Genomic DNA, 12,143 nt, shown 5'->3' on the forward strand with positions numbered 1-12,143 from the left:
GTGGATGGGGATTGGCTAGGAGGATGGTGGATGGGGATTGTTTGGGTGGGATGGTTGGTGGGGATTGGCTGTGAGGATGGTGGATAGGGATTGGCAGGGTGATGGTGGGTGGGGATTGGCTGTGAGGATGGTGGATGGAGTTTGGCTGGGAGGATGGTGGGTGGGGATCAACTGGGTGATAGTGGATGGGGATTGGCTGGGAGGATGGTGGATGGGGATTGCTTGGGGGGATGGTGGATGGGGATTGGCTGGGTGATGGTGGGTGGGGATTGGCTGTGAGGATGGTGGATGGAGTTTGGCTGGGAGGATGGTGGGTGGGGATCAACTGGGTGATAGTGGATGGGGATTGGCTGGGAGGATGGTGGATGGGGATTGCTTGGGGGGATGGTGGATGGGGATTGGCTGGGTGATGGTGGGTGGGGATTGGCTGTGAGGATGGTGGATGGAGTTTGGCTGGGAGGATGGTGGGTGGGGATCAACTGGGTGATAGTGGATGGGGATTGGCTGGGAGGATGGTGGATGGGGATTGCTTGGGGGGATGGTGGATGGGGATTGGCTGGGTGATGGTGGGTGGGGATTGGCTGGGGGAATGGTGGAGGGGGGAACTGCCACTTTCTCACCCCACCCTGATTACATCCGCACTCCACTGTCAACTAGATCAATTGATGCCTGCTGACAGCCTGACCCTGTGCCTGCTGTTATTCCTTGAGCAGCAGGTAGAGCGTGACATGGCGGGGGGAGGGAGCTGTGAGAAACAAACTGATGCAGAATAATTTGTGTTGTTCACACTGATGGGTCCCTCATCCAAAGACAGTCAGCATATGACCAAGGGGACCAAGATCTGGGGTGTGGGGTTGGACCAGCTCAGGACCATCCTCTCCTTTTCCTTGCCGTTGACTCTTCTACCCCTGACTCTCCTCCTGCTACCACTCACCTCTCAACTGGGAATAAATAAATGAACCTCTTGGGTGGGTGCAGTGCCAACATCAACCATTGCCTCTCCATTGGTGCTGTTGTCCAATGGATCCAATGATTGGCCTCCAACACTTACAGGATGGAAATTTTTCATTCACTTGTGGGATGTCAGCATCACAGGCTGGGCCCAGCAATTATTACCTGTCCCTAGTTGCCCCTTGAGGAGGTGGTGGTGAGCTACCTTCTTGAACCACTGCGGTCCATGTGCTGTAGGTAGACCCACAATGCCCTTAGGGAGGGAATTCCAGGAGTTTGACCCAACAACACTGAAGGAACGGAGATATATTTCCAAGTTGGGATGGTGAGGGGTTTGGAGGGGAACTTGCTGTACTTGTCCTTCTAAATAGATGTGGTTATGTGTTTGGAAGGTGTTGTCTCAGGATCTTTGGTGAATTTCTGCAGTATATCTTGTAAATAGTACACACTGCTGCTACTGAGTGTTAGTGATGGAGGGACTGCCATCCCAGTGGCCTTTTATCCTATGGAGGGTCCACCCCACTGAACCGTTAAGTCCATGATTAACTCTAAATTCAGGAGACCTCATTTAAAAGGAATGAAGATAAGGCCTCCTTTAAAAAGGTATCCCATACTTGTTTCAAATTTAAAATGGAACCAGTTTTTATCCTGGCTTCAGACAGCACATTCCAATAATCACACACCACTGAGCTTCCCTCTCTCACTCACTTCCCAAAACGAGAATTCCAGTCGACTCCACTGAATATAATGGCAGCGTGGTGGCTCAGTGGTGAGCACTGCTGCCTCACAGCACCAGGGACCTGGATTCAATTCCAGCCTCAGGTGACTGGCTGTGTGGAGTTTGCACATTCTCCCCGTGTCTGAGTGAGTTTCCTCCGGGTGCTCTGGTTTCCTCCCACAGTCCAAAGATGTGAAGGTTCGGTGAATTGGCCATGCTAAATTGTCCGTAGTGTTCAGGGATGTGTAGGTTAGGTGTGTTAGTCAGGGATAAATGTAGAGTAGTGGGGAGGGGAATGGGTCTGGTTGGGTTACTCTTCAAAGGGTTTTTGTGGACTTGTTGGGCCAAATGGCGTGTTTTCACACTGTAGGGATTCTAATCTAAACATCACAACGTGAGCCTGAAACAACTCATTGTTTAAGTTTAATTTGAAGATCTAAGATACCCTTTGCTTATTCTGTAACCATTACCAAGTAATTGCAGAAATTTACAGTATAGGAGGCCATTCACCTCATTATGTCTATGTCAGCTCTTTGAATGAGGTGGAGAAAGTGAGGACTGCAGATGCTGGAGATCAGAGCTGAAAATGTGTTGCTGGAAAAGCGCAGCAGGTCAGGCAGCATCCAGGGAACAGGAGAATCGACATTTCGGGCATAAGCCCTCCTTCAGGATTCCTGAAGAAGGCTCATGCCCGAAACGTCGATTCTCCTGCTCCTTTTTGAATGAGGTGTCCTATTAGAAACGTTGGAATATTTGACCTCGTCCTCAGCTCCTCTTCCATAGCCCTGAAGGTAAGGTCTCCTTTAAAAAGGTATCCCACGCTTGTTTCAAATTTAAAATGGAACCAGTTTTATCCTGGCTTCAGACAGCACATTCCAATAATCACACACCACTGTGTAATAAAGGATTTCTCTTCATCTTCCTTCTGTTTCTTACATCACTCATTTTATATCTGTGTCCTCTCACCAACCCTACAGCCACTGGTTTCTCCTTACTCATTGAGATAGTGATAACCAACTAGCAAGTAGCAATGACAACTGCAAGAGGCAAGGAAGCCTGAAGACTGCATTGGAGCTGCTGTCGAAGGGAAATCGTTGTCGAAGTCTGTTTCCTTGCTGTATGACTCTATAAGGAAACCCCTTTATGAGGAAGCTAGCGATTGAAGGATTATTGTTACATCTGGGTGGACCTGCTTGGGATCTGCCTCAGTTGAATTTTCCATTTAATTTGTAACTTACAGGTCGTCCCTGGGTTGTGAATGGATTGTGTTCCTGAGTTTGTTCGCAAATCAGTACAATACAATGCAGCACAGGAACAGGCCCTTCGGCCCACCAAGCCTGTGCCCATTCCTAATCCTTATTTAGAACTAAATAGAAATAGAAATGGGGGGAAAGTTCAGCAGGTCTGGCAGCAACTGTGAAGAGAAATCAGAGTTAACGTTTCGGGTCCCGTGAACCTTCCTCAGAACTGATTTAGACCCACTACTTATTTCCCATACGTGGCTTCTATCCCTCAGTTCGCCTCCTGCTCAAGTGTATATCAAGAAATGCCTTAAACGTTGTTAACGTGCCTACTTCAACCACCTCCACTGGCAGTGCACTCCAGGCACCCACCACCCTCTGGGTGAAAAACTTTCCCCACACCTCTCCCATAAACTTGCCCACTCTTACCTTGAACCTGTGCCCTCTTGTAGTTGACCTTCCCACCCTGGGGAAAAAGCCTCTGACTTACCCACCCTATCTATGTCTCTCATAGTTTTGTAGACCTCTATCAGGTTGCTCCTCAGCCTCCATCTTTCCAGTGAAAACAATCCAAGTCTATCCAACCTCCCCTCATAACTAAAACCCTCCAGATGAGGCAATATCCTGGTTAACCATCTCTGCACCCTCTCCAAAACATCCACATCCTTCTGGTAGTGTGGCAATCAGAACTGCACAATATATTGCAAATATGGCCTAACGAGGGTTCTATCCAGCTGTAATCAACTTGTAGACAAGTCGGAACACAATGCAGAGCAATATAAAATTTGTAAGTACTGCAAATGTTCATATGTTGGATCTTTAAAGTTACACCCCTGTACGGAAATGTATTTGTAAGTTGTACATTCATTGACCTAGGGTCTGTGTAGTATATATTCAAGTGCAGTTTGACTGTTAATTCATGTTTGCCTCATGTTAATTCTGAGTGTTAGTTGATAGGATAGATTGTATTGACTGTGGGATTGGTCTTCAAGTGTCCACTGAAAGACTTCAGTTAGTCTCGGGTGGGATGTTTGCCTTCAAAGTTTCCCTTTCTAGAATTAATTCCATCTGAGGAATCTCCACCCCATCTTTGGCACCTTGGTCGCATGACCATGTTGTCACATTAAAGGTGCTGTGCAAATGCAAGATGTTGTTTTGATATCGGTGTTGAGGAAAGTGGGCTTCAGCTTGACTATCCTGGTGCTCACATAGACGACGCCTGGCAGGTGAAGGTCAGGGGAATCAAACAATTTTACCATCTTGCAACATAAAGAAACAAACAAAAATAACTTCAGCACCAGAGGACTCTTTCTTTCTAAAAATAAGCCCCATGAAACATTGTAAACCCTTGAAGAAATTTGTTTTTCCCTCAGAAAGGAAACACGGAATTTCTATAGCACCATCAATGATTTCTGACTGCCTGCGTATTTTGAAATGTAAAGTAGCCTTCCCGGCAGCCAAGTCACACACAGCAAAATGCCATAGCTGTAGAGTGACGTACAGGAACTGACACATTTTTGTTCAGGTATCATTAATGGAGGGATTGGTATGGCCAAGACTTCTGGGATAACATCACTGCCTCTGTATTCAGATGATGGGCCTGTTTACCAGTCTATACATAAGGTGACAGTTCTAACAGTGCAGTACACTCCCCTCAGCCAGTAGCCCTAGAATTCTGTGCTCTCATCAGAGAGAGTTGAGAGGTACAGCATTTAATCAGAAGATCACACCATGTCAGGAATTGAACCTGCACTGTTTGGTATCAATTTGCATTGTAAATCAGGCCTCGAGCTAACTAAGCAAACCAACTTCCTCAGTGATTGTAGTTCGAGTATAGAAAAGGTTGAGATTTGGGAGGTCCAAAATCAAGTTTCAGGGACGCAAGATGGCACCGGCAAGCAAGACATTGGTTTGAAGTGTGTCTACTTCAACGCCAGGAGCATCCGGAATAAGGTGGGTGAACTTCTAGCATGGGTTGGTACCTGGGACTTCGATGTTGTGGCCATTTCGGAGACATAGTTAGAGCAGGGACAGGAATGGTTGTTGCAGGTTCCAGGATTTAGATGTTTCAGTAAGAACAGAGAAGATGGTAAAAGAGGGGGAGGTGTGGCATTGTTGGTCAAGGACAGTATTACAGTGGCAGAAAGGATGTTTGGGGACTCATCAACTGAGGTAGTATGGGCTGAAGTTAGAAACAGGAAAGGAGAGGTCACCCTGTTGGGAGTTTTCTATAGGCCTCCGAATAGTTCCAGAGATGTAGAGGAAAGGATAGCAAAGATGATTTTGATAGGAGTGAGAGAGACAGGGTAGGTTGTCATGGGGGACTTCAACTTTCCAAATATTGACTGGGAACACGATAGTATGAGTACTATAGATGGGTCAGTTTTTGTCCAGTGTGCAGGAGGGCTTCCTAACACAGTATGTAGACAGGCCAACAAGGGACGAAGCCACATTAGATTTGGTATTGGGTAATGAGCCCAGCCAGGTGTTAGACTTGGAAGTAGGTGAGCACTTTGGCGATAGCAATCACAATTCTGTTATGTTTACTTTAGTGATAGAAAGGGATAGGTGTACATCACTGGGCAAGAGTTACAGCTGGGGGAAAGGCAATTACGATGCGATTAGGCAAGATTTAGGAAGCATAGGATGGGGAAGGAAACTGCAGGGGATGGGCACATTAGAAATGTGGAGCTTATTCAAGCAACAGCTACTGTGTGTCCTAGATAAGTATTTACCTGTCAGGCTGGGAGGAAGCTGTACAGCGCGGGAGCTGTGGTTTATGAAGGAAGTGAAATCTCTGGTCAAGAGGAAGAAGAAGGCTTATGTTAGGATGAGATGTAAAGGCTCAGTTAGGGCACTTGAGGGTTACAAGGTAGCCAGGAAAGAGCTAAAAAGAGAGCTCAGAAGAGCCAGGAGGAGACATGAGAAATTATTGGTGGATAGGATCAGGGTAAACCCTAAGGCTTTCTATAGGTATTTAAGGAATAAAAGAATGACAAGAGTAAGATTAGGGCCAATCAAAGATAGTAGTGGGAAGTTGTGTGTGGAGTCAGAGGAGATAGGGGAAGCATAAATGAATATTTTTCGTCAGTATTCACACTAGAAAAAGACAATGTTGTCGAGGAGAATACTGAGATACAGGCTACTAGACTGGGTGTGATTGAGGTTCACAAGGAAGTGGTATTAGAAATCCTGCAGAGTGTGAAAATAGATAAGTCCCCTGGGCCGGATGGGATTTATCCTAGGATCCTCTGGGAAGCCAGGGAGGAGATTGTCGAGCCTTTGGCATTGATCTTTAAATCGTCATTGTCTACTGGAATAGTGCCAGAAGACTGGAGGATAGCAAATGTGGTTCCCCTGTTCAAGAAGGGGAGAAGATACAATCCTGGTAATTATAGACCAGTGAGCCTTACTTCAGTTGTTGGTAAAGTGTTGGAAAAAGTTATAAGAGATAGGATTTATAATCATCTCGAAAAGAATAATTTGATTAGGGATAGTCAGCACGGTTTTGTGAAGGGTCGGTCGTTCTTCATAAACCTTATTGAGTTCTTTGAGAAGGTGACCCAATAGGTAGATGAGAGTAAACTGGTTGATGTGGTGGATATGGATTTCAGCAAGGCGTTCGATAAGATTCCCCACAGTAGGCTATTGTACAAAATGCGGAGGAATGGGATTGTGGGAGATATAGCAGTTTGGATCAGTAATTGGCTTGCTGAAAAAAGACAGAGGGTGGTGGTTGATGGGAAATGTTCATCCTGGAGTCCAGTTACCAGTGGTGTACCGCAAGGGTCGGTGTTGGGTCCACTGCTGTTCGTCATTTTTATAAACGACCTGGATGAGGGCGTCGAAGGGTGGGTTAGTAAATTTGCAGATGACACTAAGGTCGGTGGATTTGTGGATTGTGACGAAGGATGTTGTAGGTTACAGAGAGACATAGATAAGCTGCAGAGCTGGGCTGAGAGGTGGCAAATGGAGTTTAATGCGGACAAGTGTGAGGTGATTCACTTTGGTCGGAGTAGCTGGAATGCAAAGTACTGGGCTAATGGTAAGATTCTTGGTAGTGTAGATGAGCAGAGAGATCCTCTTGTCCAGGTACGCAGATCCTTGAAAGTTGCCACCCAAATTGACAGGGTTGTTAAGAAGGCATACAGTGTTTTAGCTTTTATTAATAGAGGGATCGATTTCCGGAACCATGAGGTTATGCTACAACTGTACAAAACTCTGGTCCGGCCGCACTTGGAGTATTGTGTACAGTTCTGGTCACCACATTATAAGAAGGATGTGGAAGCTTTGGAAAGGGTGCAGAGGAGATTTACTAGGATGATGCCTGGTATGGAGGGAAGGTCTTACGAGGAAAGGCTGAGGGACTTGAGACTGTTTTCATTGGAGAGAAGAAGGTTTGCGAGGTGACTTAATAGAGACATATAAGATAATCAGAGGGTTAGATAGGGTGGACAGGGAGAGCCTTTTTCCAAAAATGGGGACGGCGAGCATGAGGGGGCATAGCTTTAAATTGAGGGGTGATAGATATAGGACAGATGTCAGAGGTAGTATCTTTACTCAGAGAGTAGTAAGGGTATGGAATGCTTTGACTGCAACGGTAGTAGATTCGCCAACTTTAAGTACATTTAAATCGTCATTGGACAAACATATGGACATACATGGAATAATGTAGGTTAGATGGGCTTCAGATTGGTATGACAGATCGGTGCAACATCGAGGGCCGAAGGGCCTATACTGCACTGTAATGTTCTATGTTCTATGATGGCGTGTAGAAATTGCAAATTTTGTGACAACCGTACAAGGCATTGGTAATAGAGTGTGCAATTTCAGATTCCTCACTCAAAAAGGGATTTTAAAAAATTCATTCACAGGATGAGGGTGTCTCTGGCTAGCCCAGCTTTTATTGCCCGTCCCTAATTGTCCAAGGGCAGTTATGAATCAACTACATTGTTGTGAGTCTGGTGTCACATATGGGCCAGACCAAGTAAGGTTGGCAAATAACCTTCCGTAAACAACATTAGCAAACCAGATGGGTTTTCACAACAGTCCAGAATGGAATCATCAGACTCTTACTTCCAGATTTTTTTTATTATTAATTCAAATTCCACCATCTACCATAGGGGATTTGAACCTGGCATGTTACCTGGTCCTCTGCAATAGCAATCTCGCAATAATACCACTATGCCATAGTTGCATTGTAAGCGGTCTAGAGAAGGTTTGCTTGGCTGATTCCAGGGATGAAGTGTTTCTGTCGTGAGGAGAGGTTGAGCAGATTGGGCCTGTGCTCACTGGAGTTTACAAGAATGACAGGTGGCCTTACTGAAACTTCTCAGTCTCTGAGGGGGTAGGTGTTGAGAGGATGTTTCCCTTCCTGTGGAAGTCTAGAACGAGGGCAATCAGTTCCAAAACGAAATTCTCTCCCATTTAAGACAGACCTGTTAGTCTGTGGAATTCTCTTCCCCAGAATGAAGCAGAGGCTGTGTCATTGAGAACGGGCTGTCCCCAGATTACAAACAGAGTGTATGTACAAATTACATGCACTCCTGAGTATGTCCGTAAGACAATTTGTAGGCAAGTTAGATCACAATACAGTGCAATATCAAAGATTGAGTCGAAGGTATGAGAGAACGTTCACATATAGGGTTCTTAAAGTTAAATGGGATCTGGATCATATGTTTGTAAGTTGGACATTTGTAAATCAGGGGACTGCCTGCAGGTTCAAGGCTGAGTTTGACAGATGTTTTGATTGACAAGAAAACCAAGGACTGTGTAGGAGTCAAAAGGGATGCAGGTGGAAACAGGAAAGAGGAGCTCAGGTCACTTCAGATCCATCCTGATTTTACTGAATGGTGGAACAGCCTCGATGAGCCAAATGAACAAAGAACAAAGAAAATTTACAGCCCAGGAACAGGCCCTTCAGCCCTCCTAGCCTGAGCCGATCCAAATGTATTGTCTAAACCTGTCGCCCAATTCCTAACCATCTGTATCCCTCTGCTCCCCACCTACTCATGCATCTGTCTCTTCATAGCTAGCACCTTCCATACCAGACAACATCCTCGTAAACCTTCTCTGCACCCTCTCCTTTTGGTAATGTGGCGACCAGAACTGTACACAGTATTCTAAATACGGCCAAACCAATGTCGTGTACAATTTTAACATGACCTGCCAGCTCTTATACTCAATCCCCATCCAATGAAGGCAAGCATACCATATGCCTTCTTGACCACTCTATCTACCTGTGCAGCAACCTTCAGGGTACAATGGACCTGCATTCCCAGATCTCTCTGATCATCAATTTTTCCCAAGGCTCTTCCGTTTACAGTATAGTTCGCTCTAGAATTAGACTTCCAAGGCAAGCATACCATATGCCTTCTTGACCACTCTATCCACCTGTGCAGCAACCTTCAGGGTACAATGGACTTGCATCCCCAGATCTCTCTGATCATCAACTTTTCCCAAGGCTCTTCCGTATACAGTATAGTTCGCTCTAGAATTAGACTTCCCAAAATGCATCACCTCACATTTGCCTGGATTGAACTCCATCTGCCACTTCTCTGCCCAACTCTCCAGTCTATCTACGTTCTCCTGTATTCTTTGACAGTGCCCTATGGTTTCTGCTACTCCACCAATCTTTGTGTCATCTGCAAACTTGCTGATCATACCAACAATGCCCTCTTCCAGATCATTTACGCATATTACAAATAACAGTGGCCCCAGCACTGATCCCTGTGGAACCCCACTGGTCACCTTTCTCCATTTCGAGAAACTCCCTTCAACTACTACTCTCTGTCTCCTGCTGCTCAACCAGTTCTTTATCCACCTGGCTAGAACACCCTGCACACCATATAACATCACTTTCTCCATTAGTCTACCATGGGGAACTTTATTAAACGCCTTACTAAAGTCCATGTATATGACATCTACAGCCCTTCCTTCATCTATCAACTTGGTCACTTCCTCAAAGAACTCTATTAAGTTGGTAAGGCACAATCTCCCCCGCACAAAAGCATGTTGCCTATCACTGATAAGTCTTTCCTTTCCAAATATAAATAGATTTTATCCCTCAGTACCTTCTCCAGGAACTTTCCCACCACTGATGTTAGGCTCACTGATCTGTAGTTACCTGGAATATCCCTTCTTGTACAGAGAGACAACATGAGCAACCTTCCAGTCCTCCGGCACCTCACTTGTGTTTAAGGATGCTACAAAGATATCTGTCAGGGCCCCAGCTATTTCCTCTATCACCTCCCTCATCAACCTGGGATAGATCCCATCTGGTCCTGGTTATTTGTCAACCTTAATAACCTCTAGCCTACCCAAAACATCTTCCCTACTTATGCCAATGTGATCCAGAGTAATCAAACTTCTATCTCTATAATCTCGACATTCATCATGTCCCTCTCCTCAGTGAACACTGATGCAAAGTAACCATTCAGAATTTCACCCATTTTCTCAGGTGTGACACACAGCCTTCTTTCCTTCTCCTTTAGTGCACCAACCCTTTCTCTAGTTACCCACTTGCGTCTTATTTATGAATAAAAGGCTTTGGGATTCTCCTTAATTCTGCTCACTTTAGCTATTTCATGACCCCTTTTAGCCCACTTGAATCCTTGTTTAAGACTGGTCCTACTCTCCCAAATTCCTCCAGGGTCTGTTTAAGGAGGGGGAGGATCCAGTTGTTGTGGTCCACGTTGGGACTAACAACATAGGCAAAGCTAGGGTGGAGGACCTGTTTGGGGATTATCGAGCATTAGGAAGGAAATTGAAGTACAGGTCCTCAAGAGTCCAGATCTCCGGATTACTGCCCGAGCCACGTGCCAATTGGCATAGGGATAAGAAAATTACGGAAGTAAACACGTGGCTAAGGGATTGGTGTGGGAAAGAGGATTCCACTTCACGGGGCATTGGCATCAGTTTTGGAACCGGGGGGATCTGTACCGTTGGGACGGTCTCCACCTGAACCGATCAGGTACCAATGTTCTAGCGAAGAGGATAAATAGGGTGGTCAGTAGGACTTTAAACTTCTGAGTTGGGGGGAAGGGAAAGTGAAAGTGACAGGGAGTATGGAGTTAAATGAAAAGATAAGCGGCAAGATAGCATATGTGCAGGCAGATTTAAACTTGAGACAGACTGGGAATGCAGCAAAAACGAAGGATAACTTAGGACATCTTATGAATTCCAATTCCTCTAATAATAAGAAAGTTAACATTAAGGCACTTTACCTGAATGCTCGTAGCACTCATAACAAAGCCGATGAACTAATGGCACAGATAATAGTGAATAATTATGATGTAGTAGGTATCACAGAGACATGGTTACAGGGGGGTCAGGACTGGCAGTTAAACCTCCATGGTTTTTCAACTTATCGAAAAGACAGAGAGGTGGGCAGAGGGGGTGGGGTTGCCTTGTTAGTTAAGAACAAAATTAAATCTATGGTATTGAATGACATAGCCTCGGATGATGTGGAGTCTGTGTGGGTGGAATTGAGGAACCACAAAGGCAAAAAAAACAGAATTGGAGTTGTGTATAGACCTCCTAACAGTGGTCAGGACCAGGGACGCAACATGTACCGGGAAATAGAGAAGGAATGTCAGAAAGGCAAGGTTACATTGATCATGGGAGACTTCAATATGCAGGTGGACTGGGTAAATAATGTTGTTAGTGGACCTAAAGAAAGGGAATTCATGGAATGCTTACAGGATGGATTTTTGGAACAGCTTGTCATGGAGCCCACAAGAGAGCAGGCTATTCTGGACCTAGAGCTTTGCAATGAACCAGACTCTATAAAAAGATCTTAAAGTAAGGGAATCCTTAGGAAGTAGCGACCATAATATGGTAGAGTTCAGTCTGGAGTTTGAAAGGGAGAAGGCAAAATCGGATGTAATGGTGTTACAGTTAAATAAAGGTAATTATGAGGGCATGAGAGAGGAACTGACTAAAATAGACTGGAAGCAGAGGCTAACCGGGAAGACAGTAGAGCAAAAATGGCAGGAGTTTGTAGGTATAATTGAGGACACTGTACAGAGGTTCATTCCCAAGAAAAGAAAGATTAACCGGGGAGGGATTAGACAACCTTGGCTGACAAAGGAAGTCAGGAAATGTATTAAAGAAAAAGAGAGATCCTATAAAGTGGCTAAGAACAGTGGGAAATCAGAAGATTGGGAAGGATACAAAAGCAAACAGAAGATAACAAAGAGTGTAATAAGAAATGAGAGCATCAAATATGAAGG

The 12,143-nt window shown here is 45.2% G+C and overlaps 1 protein-coding gene across 1 annotated transcript in view; it reads right to left on the reverse strand.

The window, feature by feature from the left end:
• The window catches only part of LOC122548822 (carbohydrate sulfotransferase 9-like), a 120,072-nt gene that overhangs the window by 86,439 nt on the left and 21,490 nt on the right, over positions 1–12,143 (reverse strand). The gene's annotated exons all lie outside the window — the stretch shown is intronic.

The sequence above is a fragment of the Chiloscyllium plagiosum genome, chromosome 4 (genome assembly GCF_004010195.1).
Source record: "Chiloscyllium plagiosum isolate BGI_BamShark_2017 chromosome 4, ASM401019v2, whole genome shotgun sequence".
NCBI lineage: Eukaryota > Metazoa > Chordata > Chondrichthyes > Orectolobiformes > Hemiscylliidae > Chiloscyllium > Chiloscyllium plagiosum.